This window comes from Bufo bufo, chromosome 3 (genome assembly GCF_905171765.1).
Source record: "Bufo bufo chromosome 3, aBufBuf1.1, whole genome shotgun sequence".
In the NCBI taxonomy this organism is placed as follows: Eukaryota; Metazoa; Chordata; class Amphibia; order Anura; family Bufonidae; genus Bufo; species Bufo bufo.
The window spans coordinates 422,543,756-422,562,079 of record NC_053391.1 but is presented as its reverse complement, the minus strand read 5'-3'; positions in this window follow the sequence as shown (position 1 = coordinate 422,562,079).

Here is an 18,324-nt window from a genome sequence, read left to right as displayed (position 1 = left end):
AAAGGGGAAACAGTCTGAGAACATGAACATGTAACCACTGTTTAGTATTCATGAATCAAAGTTACAGTACCTCTGTACAACAAGAATCCCATTTTGGTGTCTCGTAGTGAAAAATAACATAAAATGACTGAATCATAAGCTATCTGATGCATTCAGAAGGCTTCTACATTAGCATTTCAAGGTTACTTTTGAGAATCTTGACAAAAAAGTCAATCACCCTCCAGTGGACCCTTCTAATACCAATCAAAATGGACTTGCAGTGCTCCAGGTGCCCTTGGCCTCTAGGTCTAAAATGAAGGAGACAATTATTTTTTTTGTCGCCTATTGATTTGAAATCACACACACCACAAATTTCCCAGCTTCCTGACATACAGCAACCAGCCAGCAATTAAAGCGCGTTCTGGCATACCATTCTAGCATAACCAGTACTTTTTACATATAACCCTACCGAAGATCCTCAGTCCCTACCCAGAAAACTGTCAGATCATCAAATGGTTTTCCCAGTCATTTCCTTCTCTGTCGAGCACAGAGAGCCTTAGGCATTATCGGAATGGCAGCAGCAGTTTATTAGTGAGGTGCGTCTGCACTAGTTCTGTGGACATCCAACAGCTTTTTTTGTACTAGAATACTCCCGTTATCACTGTGCCTGCTTGTAGATGGTGGTACTATTGTTACATCCTTCACCAATATACTAATTATAATCATGTCGAGCAATCCTGGTGTTTAGGGTTGTCTGTTCTACTGCCCTTTGCACCCTATGCAGCAGCATACCTCTGAAATATGGCATGTGAAGGAGCATGCCAAAAAACATGTGTAACTTTGGTAGCACATTATGGGTCTATAGAATTTTATGGGTGCTCTGCTAAACATGAGCTGTCGACAGATGGGTCGTTCTTCCTTCTGGAGGGGTCTCTGGTTTGGCCGACATGAGCTATTTTGCTTATTTCTGCACAATACAATATAATCAAGGGTTTCCTTCTATTTCTAACCACTGCGTAAATTCTCAAAATGACTTATCTAAAAAAAGAAAGTGGGAAGTGAAAATACTTGAATTTTAGGTTAAAGGGGTTATCCCATAATTAATTTCAAAAATGAAAATCAGACATCCTATAGTACATGACAATCTCTTTCTAATAAAGCTATGACCAGTCCTGTATCTCACATGGAACCACAGATCTCCCCATTCATAGCGGACAGGGGAGGGGGCGGTCATTTCTTCTATAGCTCATTGGACGTGTCCTTTCTGCTGCATCTCTCTCACTATAACATTCAGGAGGCAGTTGATGGATGGATCTGAGCATGTGTGTCCTTCACAGAGAAATAAGAAAAAGAGCAAGCAGCAGGTGGCACTATACATTTTATTGGAATAGCCCAGTGGCTATACTAAATTTTTAATTACCGGAAACTGCAAAAGTATTCAGATCCAGATGCTGGTTTGAACATTTCAGAATATTTTTTGTAGGATAGCCCCTTTAAATCTGAAATGTGATTCATCCTCTTAACAGTTTAGAACATCAAACTCTTGAAAGAATATTATGACTTAGGCATAGGCAACTGGACATGTGCTGAAGGAACAGCAGTCTACCGTACTTAGGGAGGAGCCTTGCAGTGTACCTTCATTGGTAGGTATTGGAAGGAGCACCGAAGGAATTTGGTTATGGCTACTTATAATATGGAAATGGTAGGACTGTCAATCTGTTCTCACCCTCTTGCTCATTTCCCTGTTGTAAACTAAGGAGTCTAGGAGAGGTCAGACAGGTTATACTGTAGATCAGTGGATAGCAGATCGGGACATTACACCAAGGGATGAGGCAATGGTTGGAATATGGTTGTGCACTGTCTTATAGTCAATGAAAATGATCAACAGACATATTTCCCCTATATTTTATATTTGTTGTTAATTATTATTTTTTTTACTTTGTCCAGTTACTCACACATGGTAGACAGCAGTACTAGAGGCCCCCAGTCATACCTGCCTGTTCCATCTGCAGCCTCTCCAGAAGACCATCTCTTTCATAAAGTCACCCCTTTTCCAGACCGCATTTTCAGTTTCATCATGGAACCAAAATCTAGTCTGGATAAGGGGGTGGTCTCATCACCTCCAGCACACCATCTGCGTAGCTGCACAGAAGCTCAGAGGAAGTGGGGTCCATGTGGCTGATATAATAATTATCTCTGTTTTAGAGGAGATATCATTATTGTGGCCAGTACGTGGCAGTGATGCTGAGTCCTGCTAGTATTGAAGCACCATGAGAGGACTCTGGAGATGAGGACCAACAGTAACTGTGTGCTAACCCATCTAATCCACATATCAATGTCCGTTTATTTTTTTAAGCAATACTGTAGAATAATACTTGATCTTTAATTGCATTTGGATTGCCCTTTGTACTATGTGATATATATGGCAGTATGATAATAGTTAGCAATGTGAAGTAATACAAAACCTTTTTTAAACCATGGTTCTCTAATAAGTTGTACAGATTCGCTGATGTGGTAGATTACAGAAACTTGCAAATGCTGCCATTCGAAGCACTTAAATCCTCATTTCAGCTGCCGGATTCTGCTCACTACCAATGCATGCAAATAGGGCACCTACTCACTAGTCTGTTCGGCTCTCCACAGGTTTCCATACCAACAACATTTGAGAAGTTATGCAAACTTTTGGATTCCACTAGGGGTCTTATTTCTGAGATTTATGTTATATTGTCTACTTCCTCTCCCATCATGAGCACTAAACACCCGTACATGTCTAAGTGGGAGTCTATTTTGGACTGTCCTATCTCTTTGAAGGAATGGGGGATGACTTGGAGGAGAGCTGCACTGTCCTGCATTGCCCATAAAGAGAATTCTTATAAGATACTTATGTTCTGGTATCATACCCCGCAATTACTGAGACACCTTAATCCCAATATCTCAGATAGGTGTTGGCAATGTGGAACAGGGGTGGGATCCCACATACATATTTTTTGGGAATGTGCATTATTGGTTCCATACTGGAAATCGACCCAGAATCTCCTCCATCAGTTACTAGGTGTTAGGTTTCCCCTGGATCCTTTTTTCTACTTGTTAAACATGCCCCCTACATCATTGAAAAAACCTGTGTTGATCCTGACTTTGCACATATTGACGGCTGCCAGCCGCCTTATAGCTGTTTTTTTGGAAGAGGACAGATCCACCTACCCACTTAGACTTACTGGCTAGTATATTAGAGGTCTGAAGAATGGAATACCTCACAGCCTCTATAACTGGTCAGATTGATAGATTTAACCGAATATGGCAACCCTGTGATGATTACTCTGATACACACCTCTAGACTTTGTTTTATCCCTCTCCCTAACTGCCTATCCCTTCTGTGTCTTGTCCTGTCTTAGGCTACTTTCACACCTGCGTTTAGGTCGGATCCGTCTGGTATGTGCCCAGACGGATCCGCACCTATAATGCAAACTCTTAGATCTGTTCAGAACGGATCCGTTTGCATTACCATGAACAAAAAAAAAAAATTTTTCTTTTTTTTTTTTGTTCATGATAATGCAAACGGATCCGTTTTGACTTTACATTGAAAGTCAATGGGAGATGGATCCGTTTGAAAATTGCACCATATTGTGTCAACTTCAAACGGATCCGTCCCCATTGACTTACATTGTAAGTCTGGACGGATCCGTTTGCCTCCGCACGACCAGGCGGACACCTGAACGCTGCAAGCTGCGTTCAGGTGTCCGCCTGCTGAGCGGAACGGAGGACAAACGGAGCCAGACTGATGCATTCTGAGCGGATCCGCATCCATTCAGAATGCATTAGGGCTGGACGGATCCGTTCGGGGCCGCTTGTGAGAGCCTTCAAACGGAACTCACAAGCGGAGCCCCGAACGCTAGTGTGAAAGTAGCCTTAGTTTGTTGGTTTCTCGTTCCTTATCTCTATTTGCTCCTTATTGTCATCTGGCTAAAACCTAACAAGACTACTCGTGTGTTGGTCAAAGGAGATGATGTTTTTTTTTTTGTTTGTTTTTTAGTTTAGATGTCATTGCTACTAGTTCTTTAATGCTCACGATTCTTATTTGCTGTACTGTTCCTTACTCCAAAAATGGAAAAAAAGAAATGAAATTGTATTATGTTGTGTAATAATACTTTAATAAAAAGACAATTCTATAAAAAACTATGTGAAGTAATGAGAAGTGATACCTTATGATGTTGTATGTGCAGTGTTTTCCCTTTACTGTAGAAGATTCCAGAAGCAGATGTTGTGATCCTTCAAGCCCTGCCCCGTGTAACCTTACACTAACCCTTTTCTCCTTTGCCTTTCTCCGCAGTGCTGGCCCGGTCCTTCTGCCTCTGCTTGTCTACAAACTGCAGCAGTGACATGCAGGTACATGGCAGCCATTTAATGCTGCAGTGACCCACATCTCTATGGAATGTCACCAGCTGCAGCCAGTCATTGTCCTCAGCATTAGACCACTGAGGACAGTAATTGGCTGCAGTGGTGACATGCTGCAGTTTGTAAACAAGCAGCGTCAAGACCATCTCACTAGAATAGGGGAACAATTCAGGGATGATTTACTCACATCCTGTAACAAAACCAGATCAGACGGTGGCTGTATGCCCTCTATGACCATGTACACACAGGAAGGCCCAGAGATAAGGAAAATCATTATTAAGCACTTGCACATTCTACAGAACTTCCTTCCCAGCATTTATCAGAACAGACCCTAATGACCTACATTTCAGTAAACCACAATACTTTCAAAGAAGACCTAGAAAGTAATTTTTCTAATTTTCTGTTGTCTAAACCTGGGGTGCGTCTTATAGTCCAGTCTTATAAAGTGAAATATACGGTATATCAGAACATACATATTTCTCTTGCTCCCCTCATTTCCCAAAACACAGAGTCTCCATTTTCCTGGTCACTAAGCACTCAACCTAGCTATGTGGTGTAAGCATCCAGACTAACTCCAGCCAAGTATAATCTTTAATAACTTTAATGTAAGTCTACTAACTTTAGATTTGTACTATTTCCCTTTCTCCACATGGAGCATCTGCCACTTTTGGATGAGCTATCCATGCGCCCAATAAGTGACATGTAGTGACACTTAACACCGTTCTAGTGACTTTATGCATGTCCCTTTGTACTATGTGATGTATATGACAGTACGATAATATTTAATAATGTGAAGTGATGTATGATGCTGTATGTGAAGGCCCTAGAAGCAGAGGCTGTAATGCTGAGTAATGTGCTCCTAGTTGAAGATACCAGAAGGGATTTTTTCATGACACTGTGTATATGTTTACTGACTATGCTATGTTGTTTATGCTTCCTGGTCAGTGTTGTTTTAAAGGACATCTGTCCGCAGATTTGTACCTATGACACTGGCTGACCTGTGCCATGTGCGCTTGGCAGCTGAAGACATCTGTGTTGGTCCCATGTACATATGTGCCCGCATTGCTGAGAAACATGAAGTTTTAATATATGTAAATGACCCTGTAGGAGCACATTGGTGGCGCTGCCAATACTCCTAAAAGCTCAGGTCTCTGCAACTGGTGCATCCTCTGCTCTTTGATTGATAGGGCCAGGCATATAGATATGATCATGCCTGGCACAATCGCAGTATGGTAGGAGTAATGGCAATGTCCCTGTAACTCCTAGAGGTTCTTTTGCCTATATTAAAACATCATTTTTGTCAGCAATAAGGGCAAGGCTGAACTGTCCTTTGGCAATCAGAACATTGCTACATATGAAAAGTAAAGACCAATCACGAGTTTGCTGCCTCTCTGGGGCATTTTATTAACATCAGGGGCAGGGTTGCCAACCATCCAGAAATGTCAAAATATTTCGGAGGTCAGTATATGTTAGCTAGATGCTGCTTCGGCAAAGTATATTCAACTGGTGTTTGATAGGAAGAATACCCATCACCCAAACAACACCCAGGCCAGAAAAACACTAAGCCTGTATTACACAGTGGACATCTATATCCACAACTGCAAGCATGCTGCTGTTAGCTGGAATGACAAGAGTGAGACATCAGCAAGACAACACATCTAAGGTGCCATTTGGTTGCCACTTATCCAGCCACCATACCTCATTATCTGCTGACAGCAGTTGCACTTTGTACCTACTACTGCTGGATGTGCCATAAGTTATATTTTGCACTAAGTAAAGAGATACTTTTATACTTTTACTTCTGGTCTGATTCTTCAGACAACCTTTCCACTGCACCAATCCCCAGGGAGCAACAGCCTGATGGAGTACACCATGACACAACACCTCGTCAGGGCCACTGCTACTCCCATCCTCTGCATCGGCTCCTCAGGGGCTCGCTGCACGTGTCCTACTCTGTAAGTGGTGTATATACAGTATGTGTCCTATGATTGAGTGGCATGGATATGAAATGTGTGCAGTGTGTGAGTGGCTTCTGTACTGTATGTTTCTATTTGTCCAGCTTGTGTGCAGCATGTATGTATATACATACATACATTTTTCTTAATCTAACTTTCCCATCTAAGTAATGAGGGTCCAGGCACACTTCTTGCACAGGGGCCCTTTGCTGTCAGTATTCACCCCTGCATACTGACCATCTTCTTTGAGAAGACCACCTTTCAATTTTGTAATAAAGTGATTATATTTCTTTGAAACTGCGTGACCACAGTCATTATTTGATACGTTTTTGAGGATTGTGATAACTGTAGTATTTATTACTAGATTATATCACAGGGGATATTTGCTGTTTGCCTCTTATGTAATTTACTACTTGTGCGCAGTGTTTCCTGACTTATGCTATTCCACCCAAAATACTTCTCTTACTATTTCTCCATTATGAAGGTCTATCGACAAGAAATTCAGGTGAAGGACTTATCAGGAAAGCCAAGTTGATTGTCAGTATAGAAATCCACAATAGACTACACTTTGCCAAGAGTGCATCCTTAAACCTAGAAATGCCTCAAGTCTTGGCATTCACAAGTACTGTAAACTGAACCATTATGTTACATCTGCCTTTCCTCTGTGGATTGTTTGATTGCATTGCGGTTAGGAAATTATTTATAGTAAAATTATAGTATAATTATTATAGTATTATATAGGGTAATAAGAAGAAAGAAATTCAATGACCACAGTAATATCTGTATCTCATGTGAAGGGTTTCATTGCATTAAAGAGGATATAGTGACTACACTGTAGCTTTCTAATACGGCAGCACTTACAATATGAGACCTTCTAGGGTACTTACATTTGTACTGAGGTTATATTTTGACATATGCATCCTAAAGGGTTGGCTCATATGGGACATTGATGGCATATTGCTAGGATTTGCAATCAATGTCAGGTAGATACAGCTCCCACATCTGAGACCTGCTGCCTGTGCCGGGACAAAGGGTAGGTGGGGATAAGCGACCACCTAGGGCGCCACATGACAGCAAGTTGGGGGTTCAAATCAGGGGAGGGCTGGCAGCCTTAGTCCTGGGGGGCAAATCCAGTCAAGTGGCCCATTTTTAGCCCCGCCCATTATTAAAAGCCCCTCCTACATTTAATAGGCCACTCCCAACACACACTGTACAGCTGACATTCTATAGTTGAGGCCTGTCTACACATCATACGAAGAGGGGAGGACCTGTCCTGGCTGCACTGCCTGCTTATACAACAAGCTACAGCCAGGAAGCTCCTCTGCTCTCCTCCCTCCCCTGATCCTGCTTAAGGCTTGTGGTTCCCCCCCACCATCTGCCACCCGCCCGTGGCCTGCTGCCCCCTTTCGTCATCCTCACCCAGCTCTGAATCCTCCTTCTGCAAATGGCAGGAGGAGGAGCATCTCCTCTCCTACATAGCACCACATACCTCTTACATCCAATGTCACCTTTGTTGTAGACGTTCTTTTTCCTCATCTTCTCCATTCAGACCAGACCGCCATGATGATTTTTCAGCCATCTCCCGTCTCTGCAGAGATTGAGAAACAGACATTAGTTTCCTGCCACCCCCAATACTATACTGCAGAAACAGTACCCCTGGGAATACTACTACCACACAGATAGTGCCCCCTTAAACAATTATTGGCACACAGTGCTCTAAAAAATAACTGCGCCCAGACACTAATAGTATAAAGATAATGTCCCCCAAAAATAATTGTGCTAAGCTGATACTGTGCTAGGGTGCCCCCAAAGTAACAGTGCCCCCCAAAATCCCACCAATAGAAATAATTATCTGCCAGAGCACACTTAGTAGTAATAATGCCCCAATAGTGCCCTAGTAATCATGTTCCTCATAGCCCCCCAGTAGTAGTAAAGCTCCCCATAATACCCCCTAGTAGTACTAATTTTCCCTATAATATGACAGTACATGAAATACCCCCGCTTAGTGCCCGCAGTTGAGCTAATGTCCCCATAATGTATGCCAGTATAAAATACCCCTATATAGTGCCCCAGTAAATGCACTCATACTGCTCCTCTCCCCCTTCCCCATAGTGTCCCCCATAATATGCCAGTAAAAAAATGCCCCTTAGTACCCCCAGCAGATGCCCCTATAGTGCTCCTCTCCCCCACAATGTGCCAGTAAAAAAATTTCCCTTCTTAGTGCCACCATATGCCCCAATAGTGCTCCACTCCCCCATAGTGCCCCCAAATAATGCCCCATAGTGCCGCTCTCCCCTATAGTGCCTGCCATAATGTGCCAGTAAAAAATGCCCCCTTAGTGCTACCAAATGCCATAGTGCCCCCCATAATGTTCCAATACAAAAGGCCCCTTTAGAGCCCCCACTTCCCCATAGTGCCCCCAAATAATGCCCCTATAGTAACCCCAGATGCCCCATAGTGCTGCTCTCCCCTATAGTGCCCCCCAGAATGTGCCAATAATAAAAAAAAAGCCCCTTTAGAGCCCCCAGATACCCCCATAGTGCCAGCCCCCCCCCCGTAGTGCCAGCCCCCCCATAGTGCCAGCTCCTACCCCATAGTGCCACCCCCCCCCCCATAGTGCCAGCCCCCTTATAGTGCCAGCCCCCTTATAGTGCCAGCCCCTTTATAGTGTCAGCCCCCCCATAGTGCCACTTCACCCATAGTGCCAGCCCCCTTATAGTGCCAGCTCCCCCATAGTGCCAGCCCCCCCCCGTAGTGCCAGCCCCCCCATAGTGTCAGCTCCTACCCCATAGTGCCAGCCCCCCCCCATAGTGCCAGCCCCCTTATAGTGTCAGCCCCCCCATAGTGCCACTTCACCCATAGTGCCAGCCCCCTTATAGAGCCAGCCCCCCCCGTGGTGCCAGCCCCCCCCATAGTGCCAGCCCCCCCCATAGTGCCAGCTCCCCTATAGTGCAAGCCCCCCCATAGTGCCAGCTCCTACCCCATAGTGCCAGCCCCCCCCCATAGTGCCAGCCCCCTTATAGTGCCAGTCCCCCATAGTGTCAGCCCCCCCCCATAGTGTCAGCCCCCCCCATAGTGCCAGCTCCCCCATAGTGCCAGCCCCCCCCCCGTGGTGCCAGCCCCCCCCATAGTGCCAGCTCCCCTATAGTGCAAGCCCCCCCATAGTGCCAGCTCCTACCCCATAGTGCCAGCCCCCTTATAGTGCCAGTCCCACATAGTGTCAGCCCCCCCCATAGTGTCAGCACCCCCCATAGTTCCAGCCCCCCATAGTGCCAGCCGCCCCATAGTTCCAGCCCTATAGTGCCCCCCCCATAGTGCTAGCTCCCCCAAAGTGCCAGATTCCCCACCTTAGTGCCAAATCCCCCCATAGTGCCAAATCCCCCCCATAGTGCCAGCCCCCCTATAGTGCCAGCCCCCCCATAGTGCCAGCTCCTCCCCCATAGTGCCAGCCCCCTTATAGTGACAGCCCCCCATAGTGTCAGCCCCCCATAGTGCCAGCTCCCCCTATAGTGCCAGCCCCCCATAGTGCCAGCCCCCCCATAGTGCCAGCTCCCCCATAGTTCCAGCCCCCCCTATAGTGCCAGCTCCCCCTATAGTGCCCCCCCATAGTGCTAGCTCCCCCAAAGTGCCAGATCCCCCCCCATAGTGCCAGATCCCCCCCAATAGTGCCAGCCCCCCTTATAGTGCCAGATCCCCCCCAATAGTGCCAGCCCCCTGCAAAGAAGAAAAAAAAAAACAACACTAATACTTACCTCCATCAGCAGCGATGCAGCCTCTTCTGGCCTGTGTCCCTGCTGTGTGCTGGCTCAGGCGTCGCAATGATAATGACGTCATTGCTCTGCCTGAGCCGGCCTCTGATAGGCTGCAGGCATTAGTGCCTGCAGCCTATCAGAAGAACAGGGGAGGGACACGCCTCTCCCTCCCCTGCCCCACAGCACACAGCACGGCCGCAATGACATCCAGGGCCGCGCCGCCTGTGGTGATGATCGGCGGTGCGGCCCTGAAGAATAAAAAAAAAAAAAAAAAAAAAAAAAAAAAAAAATTTTTTTTTAAGACGGTCGGCCCAGTGGCCGTTTATTTCGGGCGGCCTGGGGGGCAATTGCCTCCCTGCCCCCCGGCCCAGCCCGCCCCTGGTTCAAATGGAAAAAATGTGGCACTGCACTTGTAAGTTTAATTTGTAAGGCTGTCTACTCTGTGCTCTGTGTGGCATGATCTCAGCCCCAGCTGTACTTCTGCCACATTTAATCCTTAATTGCTGAGAGGGACAAGGGTGCTGTGCAGGTAGTTTAATAATATCTGGCAGACCAGAGCAGCGCCCTTGTCCTAATCCTAGCAATGGCAATTAAATCGGCCAGAAGCACTGTGGAGGCTGAGGTTCCTACGACAGGTCAGCGCACTGTTCAGCAGTGTAAGGGGTCGCCCCTTTACCAAGGAGCAGGCTTAGCATTGAGAACTTCCCTCCTGAGACTGACAGAAGCACTCATTGGGTGTTTTGTGCTCCTTTGAAAGGGGAAAGTCCCCTTACACTGCTGAAGGGGTCAGCAAGGATTCTCCCTCTTTCTCCTCAGGGTAATGGTTCCTCTCTCATTCCCCTGCTCTAGTGGCCTCACTTTACCATCTGCTCTCCTCTGCCCCAAGTGGGTCACTGCTCTTTCTGCTCTCCCCTTGCCCCAAATGCTTAACTGCCTCTTCTGCTCCCCCCTGCCCCAAGTGCCTCACTGCCTCTTCTGCTCCCCCCTGCCCCAAGTGCCTCTTCTGCTCCCCCCTGCCCCAAGTGCCTCACTGCCTCTTCTGCTCCCCCCTGCCCCAAGTGCCTCACTGCCTCTTCTGCTCCCCCCTGCCCCAAGTGCCTCACTGCCTCTTCTGCTCCCCCCTGCTCCAAGTGCCTCACTGATTCTCCTGTTCCCCTTTCCTGCCCTAGTGCCTCACTGCCCCTTCTGCTCCCCCCTGCACTGCCTCTTCTGCTCCTCCCTGCACTGCCTCTTCTGCTCCCCCCTGCACTGCCTCTTCTGCTCCCCCCTGCACTGCCTCTTCTGCTCCTCCCTGCACTGCCCCTTCTGCTCCCCCCTGCACTGCCTCTTCTGCTCCCCCCTGCACTGCCTCTTCTGCTCCCCCCTGACTCAAGTGTCTCATTGCATATATCACGGGGAGAAAAACAGAACTGGATCGCACATCCACAATGCTATGCTTAGATCTGATTAAACTCGCTTCTCAGCGCAATATTAAAGTGTACAGCCCCCTATACTGCATGCTGTATAAGAGGCAATAGTGTACATTTTGATCAAAAGGCATAAGCCCACTCACCACGTCAAGGTCGCCTCTTTGAGTGGGACCTATCTGACAAAAATGCGCAACACAATGCTCTGACAAAGCTGCACTGCCCTAATAGGCGGCAGGACCCAGGAGTCAAACAGCAACCCTGCTGTCTGACAATGCCACCCATGGCACTGGGTCCCACAAGCACAGCGCCACAAAAACAAAGGCCACCATGCAGTACTGCACCATTTGAACAGTTGTCTAACACAACATGTCCATTGCTATCAGGAACTGCAGGTCAATTACCACTTATATGCAGACATCTGCGAAATTAAAACCACCTGTGCCGAATGGGAGGAGTGCTGATACCAGTAGTAAAGAAGAAATATTCAACATGCATATATCAAGAGGAGAAAAACAGAACTGGATCGCATATCCACAATGCTATGCTTAGATCTAATCTAACTCGCTTCATAGCGCAATAATAAAGTGTACAGCCCCCTATACTGCATGCTGTACAAGAGGCATTAGTGTACATTTTGATCAAAAGGCATAAGCCCACTCACCACGCCAAGGTTCTACTCTGACAAAGAGGCGCAGCACAATGCTGTGACAAAGCATAGCATTGTGGATGTGCGATCCAGTTCTGTTTTTCTCCCCTTGATATATCAAGTGTCTCATTGCCTCTTCTGCTCGCACCTGCCGCAACTGTTTCACTTCCTCTTCTGCTCCCAAGTGCTGCACTGACTATCCAGCTCCCACCCTGCCTCAAGTGCCTTACTGCCCCTTCTACCCCCTGCTTCAGATGCCTCCTCACTGACCCTTCTGCTCCCTATCCCCTCCCCAAGTGCCTTATTGCCCCTTCTGCTCCCCCCGCCTCAAGTATCTCACTGCCCCTTCTGCTTCCCCTGCCCAAATGCCTCACTGCACCTTCTGCTCCCCCTTCCCCCAAGTCCCTCAGTGCCCCGTTTACTCTCCCTGCCCCAAGTGCCTCACTGTCTCTTCTGCTCCCTACTGCCCCAGTGCCTCACTGACCCTCCTGCTCCCCCTTCTCACCCCAAGTGCCTCACTGCTCCTTACACTCTCCCCTGCCCCAAATTCCTCATTGCCACTTCTGCTCCCCTTTCCTGCCCCAAGTGCCTGTCTGCTCCTTCTGCTCTCCCCCTGGCCCAAGTGCCCCACTTCCCCATCTGCTCCCCTCTGCCCCAAGTGCCTCACTCTCCTGTTCCCCTTCCTGCCCCAAATTCCTCATTGACTTTTATCCACCGCCCCAAGTACCTTACTGCCCCTTCTGCTCCCCCCTGACCCAAGTGCTTTACTGCTAATTCTGCTCTCCCCTTGCCCCAAATGGCTCACTGCCCCTTCTGCTTCCCCCTGCCCCAAGTGCCTCACTGCTCCACCTGCCCCAAGTGCCTCACTGCCCATTCTGCTCCCCCCTGCCCCAGGTGCCTCACTACCTGTTCTGCTCCCCCTGCCCCAGGTGCCTCAATTCCTTTTCTGCTCCCCTGCAGGAGACTGACAGGTACGGACCTCCATTGAGGTTGCATGCTCCACTGGTGGTGAGTTACCCCTGTGTGTATACGTATGTAAAAGCGTGCCTAGGTGTACGTGCTATGAGTGCCACTATGTGTATGTAAAAGCGTATTGCTGTGTGTGTGTGTGTGTGTGTGTGTGTGTGTGTGTGTGTAAGTCAAAGTGAACATGTGTGTAAAATCGTATTGAGATGTTTTGTATTTTTTGTGTTTTTTTACAATGATAGAGGAGATGGTTTTCTGAATTGAATTGAATTCATAAAAGTACTTTATTGGACGAGTGTGGTATTGTGAGATGCATTATCTTTGGTCACCAGAGGGGGCAATATGGTACAACGTCAGCCTGCGCAGGCGCCTCAATATATTGATCCCGCGACCAGTCCATGCGAGTTCTCGCGGGACTTCCCATGTAATCATGTGAGCGGACAGCCGATCACGTGACCCTTATGGTCACAAGCTTGCCGACGTCACTGTAGAGGCGGACATTGATTGTACCCCAATCTACACCATTGGATACAGGCGATTCTATGTTTTTTGATTGGATGAGTGCTATTTAAACCATGCTCTGCAGTGATGATGCCACCCCCGGACGAAGGATCGCCAAAACGTATGTTGGGCCTGGCGCCATCCTGGTGGAGACATACTATGGGTAATTCATCACATTTTTAATACCATTACGATTACCATTTGCACTGGCACATTTTCTTTTTCTGGTACCTTTATATTAATTGGATATGTATTACTGATCTCCTCCAATGATGCCGCCAACTCTCCTGCATTGTTGTTTTTAAACTTTCTAATTGATTGATGAACTTGTCCAATAAAGACTTGCCAGAAGCTTGAAAGTCTTCGTTGGCTGGAAGAAAACCGCTGGGTGCCAAAGAAAACTTCTCTTCTCCCCTGAAGATTTTCAAAACTCTCAGATAGCTGCTTTCGGCTAGGTCCACATGTGACTAAGCGCTCCCCATACCCCCTTTCTGTAGACCTGGCGAGGGCAGAGTAAAATGCACATTGTGGCTTGAAATTTTCTACGGCCAAAGCAGGTGTCGGGCGATAATAAATCAGGGCCTATGTGTGTATGTGGAGGGGGGGGGGGGGGGCACTCTCCATTCACTGCTATGGGACTTCCGAAAACAGCCAAACATGCCCGCTCAGCTATTTTCAGAACTCCCATAACAATGAATGGAGAGCACACTAAGTATTCGCTTTTCTCCACTTCAGGGGTCCAGTTCTGGAGATAGGAGTGGGTCCTAATGTCTATCTGACATCAATGGCATATCCTAGCAATACGTCCTCAAGGTCCCAGATAGGCCAACCTCCTTAACCCCTTCACCACATCAGATGGCTCCTGCTCCCTGGGGCTAATGTCTGCGATTGGCGATAATGCTGATCACAGATGTTTAACCCCTCAGATGCTGTGGCCAAATGTTATTACGGCATCTGAGGCAGCTTTCCCTGGAGTGCTGGGCTTCCGGGGTCTGAAGGGCTCCCTCACGCGGCAACTGGGGGAGCCATTCCTTGTCTGGAATAGGGTGGGTCTCTATGAAGAAACCCAAGCTATTACAGTTGTAGTTCTTACAGAGATCTGCAGGTGGCAAATTAAACCTTCATTTGAATGATAATTCATTGCAATGTAAGACATAAGTGATCTGAATATCACATATTCAAGCCCTCTAGGGGGAGCTTAAAAAAAGTATAAACAAAGAGGTTTTTAAAAATAGAAAAAAATAAAAATTAAAATCACCTTCCTTCCCCCATAATAAAAATAATGATCATAGGCATCGCCGAATCCCAAAATGCCCGAACTATTAAAATATGAACATATTTATGCTGTACGGTGAACGTCATAATGGAAAAAAAAATGCAGATTTTCAGGTTTTTGTCACTTCACCCCAAAATGGTATCATTGAAAACATCGTTCCACAGCTCCTTAGACATAAATATAAAAAATTTATGGGGGTCAGAATATTGAGATGAAAAGAAAAAAAGATTTTTTTTTACCAAGTTTTTATTTTTTTAAGTATTAAAACACAAAAAAAACGATACAAATGTGGTATCCCTGTAATCGTACTGACCCAGTAAATGATGGGAACAGGTCAGTTTTACCACATAGAGAATGCTGTAAATTGAAAATCTATTGCATTTTGTTTCCAATTCCACCACATTTGGCATTTTTTTTTAGCTTCCCACTACATTATACACAATATTATAAAAAATAGTGCCATTAGAATGTACAACTTGTCCTGCAAAAAACAGTAAAATAAAAAAGTTATGGTTCCGGGAAGGCAGGGAGTGAAAAACGAAAATGCAAAATGGAAAATCTCTGCGTTATGAAGGAGTTAATTGGTCATTGACTTCTATCAGCCAGATGTACTGTATGCCAATAGAAGGGCAGATTTACTAACAGTGTCATACTTTACACTGTCTAAGAATAGGAAAATTGTGGCAAAAAACTCAAATAAGTACAGTAAGTTTACACCAATTATAAGTTGTCATCAGGGCTGGGACAAGGCCATTTGGTGCCCAGGGCGAAGATGGCAAACTGCGCCCCCCCCCCCCCCCCCCCGTTTTTAAGAAAGAATCAATGTTGTTTCAAAACAAGAATATACTTAAAGCAATAGAACAAAGGACTGTGGGACTTTGAAAGTCACAGACACTATAAAGTTCCCCCCCATCATCATGTGCCAGTATAAAGTCCCCCCCATCATCATGTGCCAGTTTTGTAATAAGCCCCCCCAATGTGCCAGTAACACTATTGTAAAAAAAAACAAAAAAAAAACACTTATACTTACCTAAGTGTCAGCGATGCGATGCAGCCTCTTCCTGTGTCCCACGCTGTAATGTAAGGCTCAGGCGGCACGATGACGTCATTGCGCCGGCCTCTGATAGGCTGCCGGCCTAGTGCCTGCAGCCAGGGGCGTACATAAAAATCACTGGGCCCCATAGCAGGAATCTAAATTGGGCCCCCATTCCCCTTTTATAGCCCCTCCCTTTGTTCCATGAACTATTCTTGCTGCTGCGTTTTATAATTTATGCCATCAGGGCCGGAATGGGATTACAAAACAGCCCTGGCACACAAAAGAGGTATAATAGATGCAGATGTATATTATATACAGCAGTGTACAGTTATGTGAGGTACGCGGTATAATAGATGCAGTGTGTACAGGTATATAGTATATTCCCTAGTGTTCTGATATGTGAGGTACAGGGTATAATAGATGCAGTGTGTACAGGTATATAGTATATACAGCAGTGTACTGATATGTGAGGTACGGGGTATAATATATGCAGTGTATACAGTATATACAGTAGTGTAATATGTGAGGTACGAGGTATAATAGATGCAGTGTGTACAGGTATATAGTAAATACAGCAGTGTATTGACACCTCGTACCTCACATATCAGTACACTGCTGTATATACTATATATCTGTACACACTGCATCTATTATACCTCGTAACTCACATATATAGTATATACAGAAGTGTACTGATATCTGTACACACAGCATCTATTATACCTCATACCTCACATATCAGTGCACTGCGGTATATACTATATATCTGTACATATTGCATGTATAATACTGTGTAATATATGCAGTGTGTGTGCATGTATGTGTGTGTATATATATATATATATATATATACAGAGCAGTGTATTGATGTGACACATAGAAGGTATAATACTGTAGATGCAGTGTTTATAGAAATATGTGGTCAGTTATGCATTATAGTCACTGTGAGGTACATGAGGTAGTGGTAACTGTCTGAAGTAGTATACATGAGTGAGCAATGAGTAAAAACAGGGCATGGAGGGGGGGGGGGGGGGTAAATGATGAAAAGTGGAGGACCTCCTCTTACCTCTCCATTCCAGTCTGTATGGATCAATACAGAGCTGCTTGTGAACTTTTAATACTTGCTGTTAGGGGTTGAAGGACCTGTGATGATGTCATCACAGGTCCTGGCAGATGTACCTTTGAAACCTAGGAACTACACCATTTTTGGTGCAGTTCCTTTGCTAGATTCTGCAGGACCTGTGATGTTGAAGATGATATCATCACAGGTCCTGGCAGATGCACTGTTCTAACCTGGGAACTACACTTTACACTGTGCAGTTCCCTTACAGGACCTGTGATGACATCATCAAAGGTCCTTTAGCTTTAGAAAGGTAAACAGGAGTAATTAGGGGGCGGGGCCTCTCCTCCACTTCGGTGCCTGCCTGCAGCCTATCAGAGGAAAGGGAAGGGACACGCCTCTCCCTCCCCTGCACCTCCGCTGGCACAGACAGTTTACAATGGAGATGAGCGCAATGGAAGCGCTCATCTCCCTGTGCCCGGCGGCGGCTGCTCACTTGGGGGGGGGGGGGTCATTTTAGTTGGGGGGGCACATGGGGGGGCACAGCATGATGTAGGGGGGGCCGCCGCCGTGGCCCCCTCTGGCCCCCCCCTGGCGACGCCACTGCTGCTGGCACTTCACCTGCGCCCCCCTCCTGTCCGCAAATGGTAGCGCCCAGGGCACCCGCTCCTTCGGCCCCTGCCTTGTACCGGCCCTGGTTGTCATAGTTGTACTCCAAAAATTGGTGCACTTTTGGCCCACGGAGGTGCAGTTAAGCCTCTTTCCCTTTCTCACGAAGCTACACCCCTTTCTCACAAAGCCACAACCCCTTGTTGGCAGAAAATGCTTAGAAAAGTGTGCAATAGAGTTGATAAATATGATGGAAAGTATGCACGCCAGTTTTTTGGCACAAAATGCGCCCAAAAAATTGGCAAATTTTCAATAGAAAATCTGCCCCAGTGTGTTTACACACCTGTAGTCATTCGTACAAAGGTAAAATATTAACCAAAGAACATTACCTCACTTGTGAAAATGTAAATAACTGCCAATGACATGTAAAATTTTAGAAGAAAACACATTCAGATTTCAAAGGCGGAAGCTACATTATATGGTACAGGTATACTGGATTGACAGGAATACAAAAGAGGATGTGATCACAGTGGGGGGAAAATATATATTTATGTGTGCAATCACCAATCCTCTTCTATTATATCATGTGTTTTGTTATAGGAAAATAATCAGCATTGGTCATGACTTCTGCATACAGCAACGGCAATTTGACAACAACTGCTTAAGAACATTTCTCCACTCTTAATAAGAATTTAACACATTTCACTGTCGTTTCAATAAACATTTCATAAATTAGTAGTACG